This window comes from Melitaea cinxia, chromosome 19 (assembly GCF_905220565.1).
Source record: "Melitaea cinxia chromosome 19, ilMelCinx1.1, whole genome shotgun sequence".
NCBI lineage: Eukaryota > Metazoa > Arthropoda > Insecta > Lepidoptera > Nymphalidae > Melitaea > Melitaea cinxia.
In genome coordinates this window covers 13254534-13277533 of record NC_059412.1, presented here as the reverse complement: position 1 = coordinate 13277533, position 23000 = coordinate 13254534, and the positions used below count along the sequence as shown (strand labels likewise).

The window sequence follows — 23000 nt, the reverse complement described above, 5'->3', positions numbered from 1 at the left end:
CTTGTGTTATAGGTAACAGCCACTGGTATAGCTACATTTTTTTCGATATACATTCTTATAAAGAATACATATATAAACACATCAATAAATATTTGTACTACACCCAAACTCGGGGTGGAAATTGAACCCACAATCCTCGGAGCAGAAAGCAGGGTCACTACAAACTGCGCCAACGGGCTAGTCAATATACACTTACAGTCAATTATACAGTCAATTACACCACCACGCACAAAAAATTATAATTTTAGAATAAAAACTTTTTATTTATAACCTCACTTTGCAACTACGATCCTATCAAATCGAGGTTTTGAAATATCTTGCGTTTGACTTGCTTATCCGACAACAGCCTTCGGGACAAAATTGCGTTTCTATTTTAAAATTTATAAAGAAAATACAACAGAAGCGAGTCGCTACATACACATTTACTCACACTCCCGAGGGAGTGACGTAATACGACTACTGTCTTTTAAGCGACAGTTCACAAGATAACAAAAAAAAACGTTTATGTGAATGGATATTGTCTTAGTGATAGCAAGACAATGAGACACGTTGTTAGATTTTGAACAGTTTTCTATTAAGGCAGGAGACAGCAGGAAATGTCCTGCTCAAGATTTGCAGCAGCTCGTAACCTATCCGAGCCCGATCACTTCAAACTTACAGAACATCGAAGCTAAATAATAGCCCTGCTCTCCGCTTATCCGCCTACCCGCAGTGGCGCCGCGTGGTGAATTCAACTCTGATCCTTTCCCTACATGGACAAAGAGACCTATGCCCAGCAGTGGGATATTATAGGCTGAATCGTGAACACCGCTTTCGAGTGTGTTGTGTTTCTATAGTGAATAAGATAGCATTACCCTTGAGCTGTGTTAAACCTTAGAGTTGATTGTTGCTCTTGTATTGCTTTTGATGCTAGGCATCGGCTACGATAATTGCTTGTCATCGGATGGCTTATAAAAAACATTATACATGCATATTTTCTTGACATAAAAAAGTTTTAGATTTTCAATAAGAACTATAAAAAAAAAACTTTCTTTTTCACCACAATTTCAAAATCTGTAGCATAGCCTGGAAGTTTAGTTAGTTGGGCTATCGACTATGCAGAAAATATATCTAGAACATTTAGATAATTGATATCAAATAATATTTTTATTCGACTGTTGAAAAACAAAATATAAAGCTGTGAAAACTTATGAAACTGGAAAAGTATAGTGTACCTATATATGTATAACTAGTACATAGCGTAGTATAGTCACTTCACGGCCCACCCATTTTAAGTCATATAATGAGAATTCCATTACCGGTTTAAAAATAAAAAATTTAAAGCATGCAGGTCAAAGCAAACAGCTAAAGGTCGAAAACCGGTCAAAAGCCGAACCGGGCGTTGAAAATTTTAAATTTTAAATGTAAAACTCCATAATTTAATCCGGTTAGATATCATGCAGAAAATTAAACGTGTTAACCGGGCCAGTTAGCGCGTGTGAAAACAGTCGTGATTGAACAGTTCGGTTAATATAACTTGTAATTAACTTGGATATTTTTTTAATACAACTAAGTTAGCAAACAAACTACTGGGCCCTACCTAAGTTCCTAGCTAACCTTAGTTACATTTTCTATAGTGCAGTTAAGTTCAAGGTATGTGATAACTAAGTTTTCGTTTAGATTTGATAAATCTATAAAAATTATACATTTCGATACAAAAAAAAAACTATAAAAATGTTTGTGTAACGCCAGCAGTTGAAAGGTTACAAATAAAAACGTTTTAACAGTTAACTTGATTTTTTTACTATTAAATATTACAAAATTTTATAGAAAATGAGTTCTTGAACGATCGTTTAGATTTGATAAATCTATAAAAATTATACATTTCGATACAAAAAAAAAACTATAAAAATGTTTGTGTAACGCCAGCAGTTGAAAGGTTACAAATAAAAACGTTTTAACAGTTAACTTGATTTTTTTACTATTAAATATTACAAAATTTTATAGAAAATGAGTTCTTGAACGATCATACCGCTCTCAACAAAAGAAATGACCAGCCTCCTCTCCACCCTCGCCTCTCCTCAGTTTCCCTCCTCTTGTCCCAACGGCATATAATGTTGGTAGAGAAGTAAGAATGTATGGAAAAGTAAGCACTTGAGGAAACTACAAAAGAATTCAAAATTACGCTCAAAACAAACTTTGAGCATCGTTGGTGAATCGAAATAAGCGCAACTTTGTTATATTAGGTCGCGGAAAAGTTTCTTCGTATTTTATACAGAATTTTAAGGTAAGATTTTACAAAAGTTATTTACATTAATTATGATATATATGACGCTGACGCCGCTTTGGCGCAACGGTTAAAGCCATGGATTGTACCTTTTGCGCTGGCGGTTGCGCGTTCGATCCCCGCACATGACAAACATTTGTATTGGCCATACAGATGTTTGCCGTGATCTGGGTGTTTGTGCAGTCCTTGTGGGTCTCCCCACCGTGCCTCGGAGAGCACGTTAAGCCGACGGTCCCGGTTGTTATCATGTACACCTGACAGCGATCGTTACTCATAGTAGGGGATATATCCGCCAACCCGCATTGGAGCAGCGTGGTGGATTAAGCTCTAATCCTTCTTCTATATGGGGAAAGAGGCCTATTCCCAGTAGTCGAATATTAGAGGCTGAAGCGATGATATATATGTTTTATACCATACGTTGTGTGGCTACGGTAGTAAAGAATATAGCCACCCCCTCTCTTCCCGTGGGTGTCGTAAGAGGCGACTAAGGGATAACACAGTTCCACTACCACCTTGGAACTTAAAAAACGGATCAATGGCGGGATATAAGTCTAACTCCTGGCTTTGAAATAAGGCCTATGACGGGCAACAACGTCTACGTCAACGATAAAGCCAGCCCTGCGGTCACCAACCCGCCTGCCCAGCGTGGAGACTATGGACAAAACACATGAGTTCTCGCCATTTTTGACGTGAACTCGTGGAGGCCTATGTCCAGCAGTGGACTGTGATAAGTTGAAATGATGAAATGATGATGATGATGTACCATTTTGTTCGATAACTTACCACCATCTACATCACCATCATAGGTAGTGGACAGGATTCCGTTGATATAGAAATTTTGGGTCAAATAGTTTTGACAATCCTCTCTTGATGTTTACTTTACACTACTAAATGAATTCTGAAGAAACGAAAACAGATGGATATCTGAGGGTGCAAGATCAGGGCTATAAATGGATGAATTAAGACTCCCCAGTCAATCTCACTCATTTTTTGTTGAATGGCTAAAAATGTATGTGGTAGGACGTTGTCGTGATGAAAGACCGCGCCATTTCTGTTGATCACTCCTGGCTGCTTCTTCTCAATTTCTAGCTTAAGTCTCATTAGCTGTTAACGCGTTCGCTGCGACATTAACTTTTTAATACTTTCCATTCCTTCGATACAAGGCCTATACACCTGGTAATAAACTTAAATTGTGGTGACACAAGGCTTATGTCAAATTTAATAGACCCTGTCAAATTTAAGAAACTTAAATCCTTTTTTGGCTTCATGTAAAAATATATACGTTTTTTTTTTGCTTTGAATATTAATAATAATGAATTAATTGACATACATCTGAAGGCGTTTTTTAACAACTTGTTTGGTTTATAAATTATAGCTATACTCAAAATACAGGGCATAATCACCCTGTGTCGCATTAATTAAGGGAAGTCTGGTGCGTCTTTAAGGATATGAAATAAAAATATCGATAGCTGTAATTAAGTTATACCTAATATAATGAAGAAAAAAAAGAATTAATCTTTTTCAACAAAACGTGGGTAGCAAAAGTTTTTTTTGCACTGAACACATTTAGTTAAAAAAAAATTAACTTTTTTGTCAGCTTGGCGACTGGTTAAAAAGTTTCGGAGTTTTGTAAATAAATAAACGTAACTTTTACGTATGAGCACCAAGCAGTTCTTCGAGGTTTATTAAAATAAAATATCCTTCACAATTCACCATCAAAGCAAAGATGAAGTCATGATGCAAATTGCTACGGAAATAAGCGAAAAGCGTTTTAAATCTGCACACCACGGAAATTTACCAGGAAACCCGCTATTAAAACCATCGTTCTATTTAAGATGAATAGTAAACTGGAACCGTTGTGTTTTTGAGTATCTCTGACTGAAAAAAATTCGTCAACCTCAACTTTACAAAGGGAAACTTAAATCTGCGAATGTAAATAAATTACACAAAAGAATTTTTAACAATAATAAAGTACATAGTGATCGTTTCTTAATGCTATGTAATATAATTATATAATAGTTATATACTATCTACTCTTTAATAATGCAATATATATCACAGCACTGTATGATTTTTAACCGACTTCAAAAAGGAGGACATTATATATATATATATATATATATTTATCCGCCAACCCGCATTGGAGCAGCGTGGTGGATCTCTGATCCTTCTCCTACATGGGGAAAGAGGCCTATATCCAGTAGTGGGATATTACAGGCTGAAGCGATATATATATACGGTCGAATAATAATACGGAAATATCCCAAGGGTAGTACCATGATAAGGAAACCGGGATCTGATGATAGGATCCCAGAGAAATCGAGGGGAACCCTCGAAAATCGTAGTGACGACTAGTGCGTTTGTTAATTTTCTTTCGTCTACTTACGCTGTATTACTTGTCGATGTAAATGAAGTCGGTTTTTTCGTTTGCGAGCAAACACAATTATTACACAACTATGTCGGTAAAAATGAGTACGGCTCACCTGATAGTAAGCGATTACCGTATCTTATAGACGTCTGTAACACCAGAAACATCGCAAGCGCATTGCCGACCCTACCCCAGAAGCTTCGATCACCCTACTCACCAACAATGCTTGAAAGCAGTATTATTTATTTATTTAATGTATTTTAATGTATTATTAATGTACATATTTTAATCTATTTTATCAATTGTTTTTTACTAACTGTTTAAACACATTTTACAAATCTTAATAACGACAAAACAAAACGATATGATGAGAATAACAAAGATTATGAAAAGTTAATATTTAATCAATGATAAAATCTCAAGGAAAATCGTAAACCCTTTGGGGTTAACGCCCGCTTAACATTCTAACAAGTAACGGCAGTATTATATTCAAGAGATTCTAAACTAGGAATTGAGTACAAAGACCGTGACAAAGGTACAGAGTATATTGTTCATGTATAATAAATTGCAAATGTCGTGTGATTTGTAACGTTTTTTATTTAAATTGACCGTTCTAATTATGGATTTTTATGTGATGTATTATACTCGTAGCCTACACCCCTCCGCAAAATAAATGCAGATGTAAGTGTGTGTGTGTGTGTGTGTGTGTGTGGTGTGTTTGTACACAAATATGTATGTGTATGTTACACAAATATAAGTCACGTAGTAGTGTTTTAGTTTCTTGATTCATTAATTGTTTATCAATGAAAAAATATCCCATGTTACCGCATCAATCATCTACTGACACTGACTGAAGTCTTACGAAAATACCACAAGTGACATTTCCTAAATTGTCAAAATTAAAAGACATCTAAAACCAATTTAGCCCCATCGTTACCATTGCAAGGACTAATGAAATAGCTTTTCACAGTTAGAAGCCGTTACGTAACCCTGTAACTTCACAGCTGCGGAACATTACCCCTAACTTTTCCAATTATTCCCTATAGAAAAGGATCACTTAATGAAGGTTGATGAACTACGCCGGTCGCCGGCTCTGTCACGTGACCTCAATTTGATTCAGCGCTAGGACCTGGGTAGACTACTGTACTTTATACTTTATAAGTGACAATTTTCTATCTTGGTAAACTCTACCGTAAATAAATCTTATATATAAAATTCTCGTGTCGCGATGTTTGTAGTTAAACTCCTCCGAAACGGCTTGGCCGATTCTCATGAAACTTTGTGTGCATATCGTAAAATCGAATATCATCTATCTTTCATCCCCCTAAATGTTAAGGGTAGTCCACGCCTAATTTTTTTTGTTTAATTTTTATATAAGTTATATATTTTATATTTTATTATGATTTGGCGTTGAAAAATACATACAACCCTAAATTTTCCCCCTTCTACAACCAACCCCTATTTTTAAATAGCGTTTAGCGGCAAAACAAAGTTTGCCGAGTCAGCTAGTATTTATATAAACTTGACTTCAAACCAAAAAAGAAGGTTCTCAATTCGACTGTATTTTTATGTATGTTGCCACATGAATTGGTATTTGGTTTTTTTTATACAACTACGTCAAATAAGCGTATCTGATAGTAAGTGATATTACTGTAGCCTAAAAACACCTGCAACACCAGAAGAATCGCAAACATGTTGCCGACCTTACACTCTCTTTATATTCTATTTTTTATTTCTCATGCATGTTTGTTTAAGTATATATGCATTTGTTTTTATTTATTTATTTTCTCCTGTATGGACAAATATATCTGTAAATATATCTGTTACGACTTCTTACTTCTCTGTGTAAAAGTATCTATTATTATCTGTTTATATTGTTATAACTCTTAAATACTATATATGTCTTAAGTTGTCATTACAGTTTCTGCAAGTAAAACAGCGTTTTGACAGCAAATTTTTGCCGCCAAAAACAATGCTGAGGCAGAAACCTAATTGGATTTTTTTTTCTTTTTTGTTACTTTTGTGTTACTCATCCTTTTGTTTTTTTTTTGTATTTTTTTATGTTTCAGTCATAATTATAACAATACCATGACAATACACTTTATTGCACACCAAAACAGAAATAATACATATCAGATTGATTTTAACAAAGTATCATAAGGTACAAAGAGTTGCTTTATCGCTGAAAAGCGATCTCTATTAATTATATTAATTTTTACTACTTAATTTTTATAATTTGTAAACTGTTACCGAAATATGGCTAATAAATAAAAGCTTGTTAAAAGTTGTCTTTCTTTCGTAATATATAATTGTAAATTAATAAGGTATCAAAAATCATATCGCTAATATGTGATGTCATCTTACCGTAATCACAATAACATCGGATTCGCATCAAAATATATACCTTTATAGGTGTGTACTTCTCAAGGGAAATTGCGTTCTGGTTACATGAGACAGCTTCAATTCAAAACCTATTTTATATCAGCGGGCCTCACGCTTTGCCACGTGACCTCGTTCGCTTTTTATTGATATCGCTGATGGAAAATATTTATTTTAAATATAATTCGGTCGGGGAAAAAGTCTTCTTGTATTTTCTAGTTAAAATTTGCAATAAAATCTTTTTGGTTGTATTATTTGTAACTGAGGTTTTGATACCATGAAAAAGTGACTTTTTAAAATTGAAATCAAAAAGTGAAAGACACTTTTCCGTCACTTTTCGTTTGTTTTTCTGTCCGCCAAAATGGCGAATTCAACGAGGAAGAAAAATTGTGACGTTTTGTGACGACATACGTTTTGCTCTAGTAGCGGATAAACGTGACGATATTTTTGAAAAAGTGGAGCTACATTTTGGAGTAGTTTCGATATATCTGAATGTTGTGATTTTTATTTATTTAATTGTAATTTACGATAAAAAGATTGTATTATTTCATTAAAATTTATAGTTATTTTTAATTTTGCTATTAAATATTGTAAGAATCTGGCAACTAAATTAATTTTCATTTAAACCAATTGGAATCGATTACAGTGGGGTATGCTAAGTGGCGGATAATTTGTTGGTAAGCTAGAAGAAGGAACGGAAGATTCATTCTGGTTGCTGGATTTGAAGCGAGCACTAGTTCTGTCATTGGTTACTTAATCATATATTGTATATCTAATCAATTTAATTACTTATTCATATACTGTATATCAAATCAATTGACAGTCAGTCAGAAAAGGTGTTTGATTTCTTCATATGAATATCTTAGAAGTGACCATAAAACAGTTGAGACCCATTTGATCTTGTAGCCTCAGATTTTCATTTGTTTCAGTCGCCTCCAAAGATCTGGAATTAGTTACACCAATTCAATTAGCAATACGAAATCCTAAATGATGATTAACTATTGATTGAAACAATAATCTTCCCATTCAGATTATATCAGTACAAATTAGAACAATTCATTAACTACACACACAGGCATACATGTAAACGCGTTAACTACTAATGTGTAATTATGTGCTCATGAATATAGTAAACTCACACATGCACACTCTCACAAAAGTGTTACAATGAGTTAATCTTAAAAGATAGAAATATGCTGTCGCGGACTTTTTTTAACTTTCAATGATGATCAATTCCGTCATACATAAAATTTTTGGGTAGCTTCAATCGTTAACGCAGCGCACGCAGCAGAAGCTCTCAATTTTTTTTTTTCGTTTTCGTAACATTTCTTAGTAATGCTCAACTCCTGTACGATACGACCACGTGATATTATATAAGCTTATATCCTTCCTCGCTACATCTACTATCCAACGCAAAAACATTAGAACCAGTAGTTCCTGAGATTATCACCTTTAAACAAATAAACAAACTTTTCAACTGTATAATATTAGTATAGATATATAAACACACACGTACAAAAGCAAATACTTAAGAGTCCCAATATGAGAAAGTCCTCCTATAAAAAATTTAATTTTGTTGTGGCTAATTTATAATAATAGATTTATTCACACACACACCTACAAAATTATAGTAAAAACCCATATTGATATATGAAAGTGTGTGACTAATATTAGTAGCAAGTGTCAAATAAATAAAAATATATTATCTTATTTACAAATAATATAAAGTCAGCTTTATGTAACAAGTATCGTCAACTTATATTTTAATCCTAGCTTGATAAATATTTATTTCAATAAAATCATTCAGAAGGAATTCTTCAAAGGCTGGCATCGAAATCGTTCAAAAGATTTAAAAATCCTGAAGTTGCACAAAAACAGCCCTCTCTGTTAAAGATTAAGCCTTTAAGCCTGTCATTGTGTGGATTACATGAGGAGTTCATTGTCGCTGTTGGCGGTACCCCAGTTGTCCACTTCAGGGTTGTACGTATCATCTTAACTTTAGTATTATTACTTTAGAAACACAGTGTACTGTTAAACTATTCATTGTTTTTGCTGCACTGTTTATCACATAAACTGTATCTTTTTTTTTCTGTAAATAAATAAATAAATAAATAATTTATATATTATTTGCTTAGTAAAAATAAAATAAATAAATAAATATTATATATCAAGTATATTTGTATTGTGAATTTTTTAAAAAAATATATTATATCAGTTGATTGTTACGCCTATGCTTTACTGTTCTTGTCTAACTTAGAAACATACGACCATGGGATAAAAATTACTGTTGAAAATTGCAATCCAATGCATTCCTATAGTATCTCATGTCATATATACGCTAAGGTTAAGATGTTTGCCTCCCTTTTTAGAAAAAACCTCAAAATTACTCCACATAAATTATATATCATTTTATAGACATTTGCTTGCTCTACTGGCATCAACAACTAAAAAATGTATTATTGCTTTGTTTTTGTAATACGACAGCTTTAATTCTGAAACAACGTCAACAAGAGTGACAGACAGTATTTTTTTTACTTATTTAGTGCGAATTATTCGCACGGGTATGGTAATACCGGGTATAATATACGGGTATAGTTATACCTATTTTCTATATAAGATAACTTAATAATTACTTAATACAATTACCAAATAACACATATGAAAGCATTATAAGTCACAGAAAATCTCAAAATCCTTTACTCAATAAGACGTTAAATCAAGAAACACAAAACAAAAGTAACCACGACGAGGATTTAATTACAACGCGTGTTCAAATATTTATATTCAAATAAAATATTAACGCATACAATACATTGTAAGTAATAAGGAGAATGATTTTAAATATCGCTTTGTTTAATTAAGCGACTTCAAACAAGGAGGAGGTTACTTAGTCGTTTATGAACCGATTTTGATAATTCTCTTTTTCGTTGGAAAGGAGATATCCCAAGGGTGGTACCATGATAAGGAAACTAGGATCTGATGATGGAATCCCAGAGAAATCGAGGGAAATCTTCGAAAATCGTAGTGGAGGTACGTGCGTTTGTTAATTTTTTTCGTCTACTTAACTTGCATTACTTGTCGATGTAAATGAAGTCGGTTTTTTGTCGTTTGCTAGCAAACACAATTATATTACTTAAAGAGCGTATGGGATTATAACTCAAGAAATATTAATTAACACGCGTCATTCGTTGTATTAATAATAATACAGACGAACGAATGGTTTAATTAAAATACATTAATATGTATTTATTAATAAATTGTAATATATTTCGTGTCTTTCGTAATTACTTCCTTTTTTACATTATATTGTTATCTTGTGTAGTCACTATATTAAATTTAATATTAGTAATACTAGTTTCAATTCAATTGGTAATGAATTTTAATAAAGTATGAAAGATTTCGCTAATGTCACGTAGAATGGAGAAGACATAAAGGAGATTTCTATGAGGTTGAGATTACAACCTTAAAAAAATTAAAAGATCGTAGAAATGAAAGCTTTTAAATCACTCATCACTTCAGCTTATCGCATTCCTCTGTTGGACATAGGCCTCCACAACTTCGTTCCAAAAATGGCGTGAACTCATATGTGTTGCCCAAAGTCACCACGCTGGGCAGGCGGGTTGGTGACCGCAGGGCTGGCTTTGTCGCACCGAAGACGAATAGTCCATCCTAAATCTAAAACATTCCAAACATATGGAATACGATAAATATACCCAAATATTGTAAGTAAGCTACACAGTTTTTTTTTTTTGGTATCGCAGGGGAACCCATTTACGGGTGATATCCAGGACGCCCGGGTAGGCAGTCCTAGACCGTATGTCGGCTTCAGCACTGTGGGGTGCAATATCGACCAAAATCCCTGCAGGAGCCTTCAGCCGCTTTAATTGGAGGGTCCCGGATCTGCAGGCAACAGGATCCCTCCAGGCTGGCCTCGGCGAAAAGACCAGACTTCCCCTCCATGGGTTTTAAGAACAATTGGTTCGAACGACATGATTACTTAGAACGTGATATATGTATAATTGTGCACACTTAATTATATACTATACGAATATCTGTGACTCAGACAAAAACTAACTTCAACGTCGTTGTAGTAAAACTTCTTTACGCATGCTTCACTTGGGGAGTTATCTGGTGAATGCGTGACGAGATCGTTACGAAAAGTGTGATCGATAGAGGCAAACGGAAGTTGAAAGAGAGATATACGTTAGTGAAGATAGAAAGAGAGAGAGTAACGTTTTGTATGTTACTCTAGTGGGAGCAATTAAAGAAGGTTTACTTCAGTCGTGTGGTCTAAAGCACACTAGTGCTTTTTTTAATTTATTGTTAATTACAAATTTTAAACAAATATCTTTTAGTAATGACAAGACAGCATAAATGATTTCATCAATATCACGCAGAATGAAGAAAACACGAAGATGATTGACGTTTGAGATTTAAATAAATTTAGTATACATATATGTAATTATACCTAAAATCCTGATCTGTACTTATGTACAAAAACAATGATTTGAGCTTGAAGTAAAATCACATCAAATATCTACTATGTGTAAAGATCGCTATCAGGTGCACATGATAACAACCGGGACCGACAGATTAACTCCGAGGCACGGCGGGAAGACTCAAAAAGACTGCACAAACACCCAGATCACAGCAAACACCTGTATGGCGAATACAAATGTCTGTCATATGCGGGGATCGAACCCGCAACCGCCAGCGCAACAGGCACAATCCATGGCTGTGACCGTTGCGCCAACGCGGCGTCCAAATATCGGTAATATAGCTTTAAGGTTAGACCTCAACTATTAAATACGTAATAAAGCCTTAAAGACATCCACGCAGCAATAGCAATTTGAAAATGATTTACATACTTCTCAAAACTAATTGACATTCGAAAGTTCCAATCTTGGCGCCACTTGGCGTAATTCCACTGTACAACTCCGAACAACTTCGCGGTACGATTCGGAATAATTCCACGGTATTGCCGCGTGGAATATTTTCCAGAAACTGAACGGAATTCGCACTCAACCGTTAATGTAAATAACCGTATTAACAGAGCTTGTTCGCCCGGTTTTAATTAGATGCATTTATTTGCATTTCACTACGCCGCCAACGATTAAGCGAAGTCTGAAATTGAAAATCTCAAACGTGGTTTCATTTGACGGTAGATAAATATGAGTTTCAAATGTTTTGTTTTACATAAATATTTTCTCGCAAAACGACAAAAATAGGCTTCAAATCACGCCTACAAGTAATACAACTTAGGTCATCATCATAATCATTTCAGCCTGCCAAAGTTCACTGTTGGACGTAAGCCTCAACAAATTCACGCCAAAAATGTCGTGAACTCATATGTTTTGCCCATAGTCACCACGCTGAGCAAGCGGGACAACTTAGGTAATTTGGTAAAAATCAAAAAGTACCCATCAGATTCCGATCAAATTTAAATTATTCCACACTACAAGGATATATAAGACTTTCGAATAAAAAGATAATCATTAAAAAAAAATACAGTCGAATTGAGCACCTCCTGCTTTCTGGAGTCTGTAACTTGACTTTCTTTTCAACGTGAATGTGAGTGTAATGTGATACGAGTGTAACAGGCTCATATTTAACTAGTGGGTATTTCAAGGAAATAAATGCGTCATTTCTGTGGATGAAAAGGCAAATACTGTTTACACACATTTGAATATTTGTTTAACACTATTACGTAAAAATAATATGTGGTTTTATGTGAAGCAACTCAGCGATAAGCATTACATGTGATCTATCAAGCGCGTAATTTTAGTCCAAGAATGGTTAAAGGTAATGGTTTTTGTACAAATATTTGCTTCTGATCTAAATGTATGTTGTTGTGAGTTTCCTCATCTAGATCCCTAGAGCACTTTTTTGTTTGTTCTACATAATATATATTATATCTTCTTCATATTTTTATACTTTAAAAATTTCATTCTTCAAGTGAGTTAAAATAAATTTTTAGCGTGAAAGGGATACACTTGATATTGAGAGTTTTTTCAAATATCAAACAATAAAATTTATTTTTTTTTATACAACTGGTCGGCAAACAAGCTTATGGCTCACCTGATGGTAAGCGATTACCGTACCTTATACCGTACCTTGTAGATGTCTGCAACACCAGAAGCATCGCAAGCGTGTTGCCAACTCTACCCCCAGGAGCTCTGGTCATCTTACTCACCACAGGAACACAATACTGGTAGAAACCAGTATTATTTAGCTCTGATCTTCTGTAAGGTCAAGGTACTTTTCCTCAGTCAGGTCGCTCCAGATTTGGAGCAGGATATTTCCTACTGTTTCCTACCTTAAAAAAGAAATTAATTTTAGTTTTATAAGGGACAAATTTACCTGAATACACGTAGGAATTTACTTTTTAACAATAATATTTTTTTTTCAATTAAGATAGTTACAAAGATAAATAATGAGCCTTTGCGTAAATTCTCAACATACAAAGAAGTAAAATTACAGTGCAGTGTTTGTGAAGTATAGTTTGCTTAGCAAATTGAATTCAGCTTGGTAGCTGGATTAGCGAACGAATGTAGTCGCGTTTCAAAGCCGAGATGTGTATGAAATTGTGAAAACATTGCTTGTATCCAGAGTTCGGTACATATTTTAACTGTGTCAACATAAGCACGATGTTAGTCAGTCAGAGGTTACCGTGTTGCGCAAAATTAAAATGTAATAGTTTTAGTTTCGTAGATAGTCAAAATGAGGTTTATTTTCTTGAATTTTATAGTGTAGCATAATATTTAATGAGGTTTTATTTTTATATAACTAGATCGACAAACAAGCGTACGGCTCACCTGATGGTAAGCAATTTATTTATTTATTTATTTAATTTTTAATGGAAACAAACAGTTTATAATAATTTTTATAAAAAACACACATTTGGAAAATTATCACCAGAACAGTTTCCAATGACTAAAATACATAATAAGTACGTGGCGTAGATGCGCCTTAAAACCAACCAAACTTACATGAGTCAATGAGATTAGAGAGTATGAAACTATTTAATTTACAGATTACATAAAAAATATATTAATAATTAATTATCATAGCTTATAGACGTCTGCAACACCAGAAGCATCAAAAGCGCGTTGCCGACCCTATCTCCTATTCCCCCCAAGAGCTCTGGTCACCTTACTCACCAACAGGAACATAACACTGCTTAAAAACAGTATTCTTTTTAAACTTAGCTGTGATTGCGGCTTGTAAGGTCGAGGTTACTACCCCAGTTGGGCTGATCCGTATTTTGAGCAGGAAATTTCCTGCTGTGCCCTACCTCAGTTTTGGGCAGGTTCTAGTTCCAAAAATATATTTTTAACTAATTTAGAAATAATGTGTCCCTTTTATTTCATATAAGATGTTATTGGATTTTATTACAGTCAAGTTTTTATATTTTTTGATAGAAAATATTAACTAAAAATTTTGAATGTCCCAATAAATTTACGATTCTAAAATTAATAATAATTATAAATCAAGTAAAAAAATTTTCAAATAGGAAATATAACTGATTAACTTAAGCTCGTTTCAAAAACATTCTTATTTTGAAAGGTGAATTCGTCATCATTTTCTTTTCTAGATAGGGTATTTGAAGTGTTTATGTAACAAACATTTCAAATTATATTTGCTGACCTTTATAAAATTAGTTTCGATTTAAGACGGTTTTTTTAAAACTATGTTACTACCTTAAGTCATTTGCAGTTTAATATTGAATTAAATACCATTTAATTTCACTCACAGTCTTGAAAAAGTTTGTATCCTGTTTTAACATACGGTGCCGAGACGTGAACACTGATGAGAGGACTAGTCCACAATATGACTCCATGAGGAAGTTCTTCTGAATTCCATCCGAGTTACAAACGTAATGGTTCAATTCCTATCCGAAGCTACCGCAGTGTAAAGTTTTAACGATTGCCATAAAAATATATTTCAACGGAAGTTCGATGTGGATTTTAAAATTTCAATCTTTTAATTAACCACGCCCGATGGGAAAACCAGGGACGTATGTAGGGTATAATTTAAAAGTAGCCCGACTGGAACGTATAATTTACTTTCTCGTATACGTAAATATTTGTGTAGTTTTATGTTTTTTTTTTTAATACTATCATAGTAAAAAGTATCGATTAAATAATTATTATGTTGAAGGCTAAATATAGAGCTAACCCCAATATAAGAAATTGCGAGAATTATAAAAAAATAAGGAATCGCTGCAATACAATTTGTAGGGATAAACAACGACGCTACATTCACGAACGCTTAAATGAAGAGTCTGATACTTCTAAAATTTGGAAGTTCCTACAGAAACTTGGAATTGGAAAAACACACCAAAGTATTGATCTAAATAAATTAAATTTAGACCAGCTTAATCGGCACTTTTTATCTCCTGCTACCATAGATGATTTAACTAAATCAAATACTTTAAATCAACTTTCAGCCTTACCCACTCCAGATTTTCCTGCTTTTACTTTTTGTCAATTCACTGTCAGTGACGTTAAGAAAAACGTTTTAAACATCAGCTCTGATGCCGTCGGTTCTGACAGTATTAGCCGTAGAATGATTCTTCCCATTATTGACATTATAGCTCCAATAATCACGTCTATTTTTAACTTTTCTATCCAGTCCTCTACATTTCCTGCCGTGTGGAAAAATGTTCAAATTATCCCTTTACCTAAAAAATCAAATCCCTGTGCTTATTCCGAGTTTCGACCAATTTCTATTCTTCCATTTCTGTCAAAAGTCTTTGAACGTCTTATTTATCAACAAATGACTCCTTTCCTTTCTAGACACAACCTTCTTAATCCTTTTCAGTCTGGTTTCCGCCGTGGTCATAGTACGGCTACTGCTTTAATTAAAATAACGGACGACATCAGAGCTGGTATGGACAATCAACTTGTCACGGTGTTAACATTACTAGACTTCAGTAATGCTTTTAATACTGTTAATTTTGACATACTACTTGCCGTACTTCGTTCTCTGAACATGTCTGCTGAGGTGACTGACTGGTTCCAATCTTACTTGTGTGGTCGTCAGCAACGCATACATGTTGAGGGATACTCCTCTAATTATTATACAATTAATGCTGGCGTGCCGCAAGGTGGCGTGTTGTCCCCTGTATTATTTTCTCTTTTTATTTCCTCTGTCACTAAGCACATTAACTCTCTCTACCATCTGTATGCGGATGACCTCCAAATCTACTCGCAATCTTCTCTTAGTGATCTGCCTAAATGTATTAATTTACTGAATGAGGATCTTATGAATATACAAAATTGGAGTAAATCATTTGGTTTAAAAATCAATCCTTTAAAGACACAAGTTATTGTCATCGGTAGCCAGAAATTAATATCACGCATTATCTGGTCACAGGTCCCGTCAGTGATTGTTGACGAAATACGTATACCGATAAGCGATCAAGTGAAAAATCTTGGTATTATTTTTGACAAACACCTATCTTGGATACACCAAATAAACTTTATAAGCAAAAAACTGTTTGCAGCAATTGGGTCTCTGAGAAGGTTAAGCAACTTTCTTCCCATTCCCACTAAAGTTATGCTTGCACAGACTCTCCTTTTACCGATTCTTGACTATGCTGATACTAGTTTTGTTAATTTAAATGAAGAACAATTAAATAAACTTGAGCGCTTACAAAATCTCTGTATTCGGTTCATATTTGGTTTACGTAAATATGACCATGTTTCAGAATTTCGCAAACAGCTCAAGTGGCTACCTATCCGACTTCGCAGGAATACTCACATTCTGTCTCTCCTTTACTCAATCCTTTTTAATCCTCTAACACCTTCCTATCTAAAAAATCGTTTCGAATTTCTTAGTGATACTCACGAAAGATCTCTCCGCTCTGATAATAACCTCATCCTAAAGATTCCATATCATTCTTCAACCTTTTACTCTAAATCTTTCACTGTTGAAGCCTGTCGTCTCTGGAATTCGTTGCCGCTAACTATAAGACGAGCTCAAACATTGGAATCATTCAAGAGGCTAACTAAGGCAATGTACTTGTCATCGTAATATTATTTTATTTTTATTTTTTATTTTTTACCTATTTATTCGTTTATCAATTTATTTTTTTCTCTGTGTATTTTTTCTTTGTTATCAAATTATTATGTCTTTATGTAGGTATTTGTGTACGTGTATATGTGTGTATTTGTGTAGGTGTATTTGTATGTATATGTATGTATATGTGTATGTATGAATATATATAATATATACTTATGTTTATGACTGATAGCACTTATTTTGCGCCCATATCCCCAATAACAATCAATTCTAGTCCTCTGCCCAAAGGTTGCCTGGAAGAAATCGCTGCTTTAGCGATAAGGCCGCCTGTTGCAACTAATGCAAATTTATTATTTTTTTTTTTTGCCTCATTGAACTTGTTTTGCTTTTGTGTTGGTGTGCAGAAGTATAAATAAATAAATAAATAAATAAATAAATAAATAAATAAATATGTTGGACGTCAACATTTTGGATGAACGGATAATAACGCGAAAACCACTTAACGAAATAAACGGTTTGTTTTTTACTATATCTAGAAACTATTAACTAAAAAGATTATTGAATATGAAGGCCGAAAAATTCTTAAAATTTTTACACCAAATATTTTTAATTTTTACCATAGTCAAATATCGTGTGATGTAACTGAATCAGCGCCATCTGTAATTATCTGCAAGATCTAAATCAAGTAATCGAACTTATAATCGTTGTATGGCCGATCATTAGTCCTTAAAAAAGCTACTAGAGGGCGCTGTAAAGTACAAGCTACAAACAATAATTTTAAAGGAGTGGGTGACACGTGCATTTTTGGATTTCCTGCCATTCGGAAATACGCTTACGATGATTCTGGTGTTACAGGCGTCTATAAGTTACAGTAACTATTTATCATCAGGTGTATGGTATATGAGTTGCCAACCCAGTTGTATAAAAAATACGTCATATATAGTATGCACCAGTAACTCAATATAATCAACAAGAAACATGGTAGATATCCAATTTTACATATAAATCGTAATACATCATGAGTTCAAAACGAACGGTAGGCGTTCTCCTTTATAGTTTAATGCAATTTATAGTACATACAAATATATATACAAATATATATAATTAATATTAATACTATTACTGTATTTCTACCTCCACAAACCGAGTTTACGATCGATAATTAAATAAATCAGACTGCTACGTTCTACGCGCGTTCCATTGCAGTCACGTTTCTCATATCGGCGTACATGATTTCAGAAGGCATATTTATCGCACGATGCAATACTCATTGAGCGATACGGTTTTGCATTAAGCTCACGACACCCATAGTAATATTGAACTATGGATTAATCCATAGTTATACCGTGTGGAAGAATTATTTTGATCTGGACTTACCGCAACTTATTTCTCCTAATATTTAGACGACGTTGCAGGCGCCAAGGTCGAGGGATACAATGGCAATAAGTCCTGTAGAATTAAATATACATGTAAAGAATTTTTGTTTTAATGTTTTTGTCTTATAGTGACGCAATATGATAGCAAGACAAAATATTTGACTGACTGTTGAGGCAATTAGCAGGAGGATCACTGTTGTCTGTTCCAGAGTTGTGGATACGATTCCCGCCTCGAATTTGTGTGTACTATGTACTGGCTGACCTGAAAGACGTAGCCCTGTCTTGCGAATTGTCAAACAGATGAAATAAATCAGTGATGTGGTTCTCAAGATATAACGTGCCCATTGGATATAGAGATTGTTTTTATTTTTTATTTTTAGTATTATTTATTTCGTAAAATTATTAAACATTTTATGTACATCCGTCGGATGTAACCTAAATCACAGGCATAAAGAGCACGAAAACCGCAATGAATGGTGTAGCAATGACTTAGTATTGAATTCCTAACCTAAGTTCTATACCTAGGTTCCCAAGATATCGTCAACGGTATGCATCTAAGATATCGGTCTATCATTAAGAGCAAGTGTAACCCAATAACTGGAGCAGGTCAATGACACTCTTATTAATTCTATCAAGGGCCATACAGATGGCGTAAAACATTGGATAACGCTAATGACCCACCAGACCTAGCTTTTTGCTCTAAAAACCTGTCTCATTAGGCGAAGTGGGCTCTTCACTAATAGGCACTTTATGGGGTCTTAGGTCGCTGTGAGAATGTTTATTTTTGTGTAATACGTGCATTGTTTGCAAAAAGAAAATTTTTAGGTGATTAAAGGTAATTTAAGAAGCAAGAAATATTGTAATAGCGACATAGGTACATACAATAATTATATGACTTAGACATTTTTTGTAATTTGAAATGAAAGTGATACAAATGAACCAATTAAATTAAACAAAATCCATGTCTCACATGCATTTTATTCACATTTTAATGCAAAAGGACAAAACTCATATTGTAAAAAAAACAATACTGTTTTTTTTCTAAAATGACACAACAAACAGGTGCATAATTTTGAAAATCGAATATGGTATAGATAATAAAATGTTAAATAATCTGAATCGAAAACACAGATAACGTTAAGTGGTAAAATAAAATACCAAGTACAGTATGCGTAAAATATAAGAAATTGGGGTTAAAATTAGGATATAAAAAGTCAGTATAAGAGTTAGCAATGCAAATCGATTAAGAAATCCATATTAGAAGACATGCTTTCATTTGAAGTCTTATTTCGGGTCGTCATAATAAAAATGTGGTCGATTCTCAACTTTATAGGCCTAAAATTAACGTAGCGGAATAATTATCTTATGAGGAGGCACTTATAATAATATTACCAGAAAAAAATAATTTTATTTACTAATGAAAGGAAGAGGATAATTTTTATTTTTATTTTAAGAAGTCTGTGTAATTTATTCTTCACAAATATAATCTATATCATGAGGTCATTTGACCTTGCTAACAAAAAAAAATGAAAGTAAATGAATTATAACATACCAATCTTACTTCTATCCTTCCTCAAAGGATCCGTTCTCGATTTCCAAATAAAAAATGGGTTTAGCCCAATTTCATTTAAATGGCTTACGGCTACGAATCATGGCTTAAAGTGATTCGTGGCTAAAGTATAGATAAATAGATCTGTAACTGTTTTATAAAAATTTTAAATGACCGATGTGGCTTCATTGGTTGATTTCTTCATTCTTCCAATGGTCTGGTTGTTTGTGCAGTCCTTGTGGGACTCCCCACCGTGCCTCGGAGAGCACGTTAAGCCGTCGGTCCCGGTTGGTGTCATGTACACCGGATAGCGATCGTTACTCATAGTAGGGAATATATCCACCAACCCACATTGGAGCAGCGTGGTGGATTAAGCTCTGATCCTTCTCCTACATGTGGAAAGAGGCCCATGCTCAGTAGTGGCATATTACAGGCTGAAGCGTAATGTGGCTTCAGTTATACTTTCCTCTAAAGTTTTTTTTTATTTTTTTTTATTGCGAAACAAACAGCACAAAGAATATAATTCGTTCATGAGACATAAGAAAAAAATAATCAAGCCAACAAAGTTTCCACTACTAAAGTTAAGAAAATTTTTGCCTATAACCAAAACAGAATTTAAAATAATGAATGTAATGGTCTTAGTGTAAAGAAATATTTTGCAAAATCAAAATATCAGATAGTTATTATAATTATCATTTAAATTATGCCTGTCGTAAGTTTTTATGTAAAATTCACGTCATGTAAAGTATTAGTCGCGTTATAACGCATTACGTCACATAATGTGACGTCGTAATTCTTCTACCTTTAGTAAAAACAGGCTGTGTGGTTACGGCGGTAAAGAATATAGCCACCCTCTCTCTTCCTTTGGGTGTCGAATGGAATATTATACACTTCACTAATCACTAATCGCAAAGCTTGTTTTCCCCTTTTTGTGGTAATTAGAGCTAACCAAATTAATGTAATGATATTTGTAATTATATAAAAAATATGTTTTCAATCAAGGTACTTGTAAGTAGTACTGTGTAGCTACGGTACTAAAGAATATAGCCACCCCCTCTCTTCCCGTGCGTGTCGTAAGAGGCGACTAAGGGATACCACAGTTCTACTTACCACCTTGGAACTTAAAAGCCGACCGATGGCGGGATAACCATCCAACTGCTTGCTTTGAAATACACAGTCAGAAGACGGGCAGCAGCGTCTTCAGTACAACTAAGCCAGCCCTGCGGTCACCAATCCGCCTGCCCAGCGTGGTGACTATGGATAACACACATGAGTTCACGCCATTTTTAGCGCGAACTTGTGGAAGCCTATGTCCAACGGTGGACTGCGACAGGCTGAAGTGTGTGTGTGTGTGTGTGTGTAGTAAATTTACGTCATGTGGAATATTCGTTGCATTATAATGCATCACTTCGCGTCATCTAATGTCACTTAGCTATTGTCATTCATGAATTAAAAACTCGAAAATCCTTTGGGACCTAAAACAATCAAAACATTGTACTTATAAAATGTCCTACACTGCTGCGTAAATCCCCGTCATGTCGAGTATTCGTCGCGTCACGCATCACGAAGCATCACGTTTCGTCATTTACCTACAAAAGCGCCTAAGGGACGTTCAATATTCAACAACTGTCTCCAATAAGCGTACTATACGACGTAAACGTAATCGTACAAACTTTAGTATTCCAAAATCATAATATATACACGGCTTTATTAAAGTTTCACCAAATCGTAGATAAAATAATTTCGCGTAATAAGCATCCATAAATAATGTGCGGCGGGTACGTTATCTTCATCAAAGTGTAATTAATCCGAATAAATAACTTTCGTAAACCGTATGATATAAGCTTTAGGTTTAATTACAGAAAGATGAAACAAGCGAATAGTTTAGGATACGTATATTGCACTAGATGTCTCACGCGGCTTTACTCATTTTTAATCACGCTTTTTGTCTGATATTTCTATATTCTCTATTACTTAAGTGCATCATAGCGTGTTGTATTATAGCCAATAATCTTGTTTTATAAACAATGTGTATCAAAATTAAAGTAAAAGATTTTTAGGGATAAAAATTTTGAGATATTTGTGTTGTGTGAGTGAGGACATGAGAAAGAAAGGAGTAAGCGCTGAAGTGACGAATGATAGAGAGGAATGGAACCAAAAAACATGTTGTGCCGACAATACATAGTGGGATAAGGGCAGAGAGATGATCAAATACTTGTAAAATAATAGGTTCTGACATGATCCGTTCAATATCAAATGTATCCCCTAGCATAAATTTTCAAAACTAGATAATAATGTTGCACCAAGTCACTTCTAATTAGCTCCTTTCGTAACCTGAGCATAACATAAGTAATAATAATTTAATTTTTAATTTAAATGATTATTATGGAGTGAAGATCGAATGTTAGCAAACGCAGTTTGGGACGTCCTCCACTGGACCGACGGTCTACGTAAGATAGCTGTTGTAGGCTGGATGAGGATTGCGGAAAAGCGAGATGTCTGGCGCGAACTTGGGGCAGCCTATACCCAGCAGTGGATTGCAATAAGCTGAAATGACTGAACTGAGATCCATTTTTTTCACTTAACATCAGGATAGCTCTTTACTAAACTATTTCTTTTTAAAACGCTCAACTTTAAAAGTTTCTAAAGAATTTAATTGGTTTGTCTATTAAATAATTTACTTAGTTATTTAAATTTTTCATTGCACAAATACACTTAAGGTCATTATAAAAGGCAAGATTACCGCTACTGGATTTTCTACGATCCAATTTTACTGTGTGCCAGAAAAACGATAGCTAAATCCCCGTAGGGAACATGACTTGCACTTTATAACGTTCTAGCTGTGCTTCAGGATTTTAACCGCATAGTTAAAAATATAAATATATATGACGCCGTGTTGGCGCAACGGTTACAGCCATGGATTGTACCTGTTGCGCTGGCAGTTGCGGGTTCGATCCCCGCACATGACAAACATTTGTGTTAGCCATACAGGTATTTGCCGTGGTCTGGGTGTTTGTGCAGTCCTTGTGGGTCTCC

At 34.3% G+C, this 23000-nt stretch overlaps 1 long non-coding RNA gene across 1 annotated transcript; it reads left to right on the top strand.

Moving 5' to 3' along the window:
• Nucleotides 1-701: 701 nt before the first annotated feature.
• Nucleotides 702-20122, top strand: LOC123662869. Its single transcript, XR_006744555.1, has 3 exons — nucleotides 702-800; nucleotides 9186-9197; nucleotides 20107-20122. It is a non-coding gene; the product is annotated as an uncharacterized LOC123662869 (long non-coding RNA).
• The last annotated feature ends 2878 nt before the right edge of the window (nucleotides 20123-23000 follow it).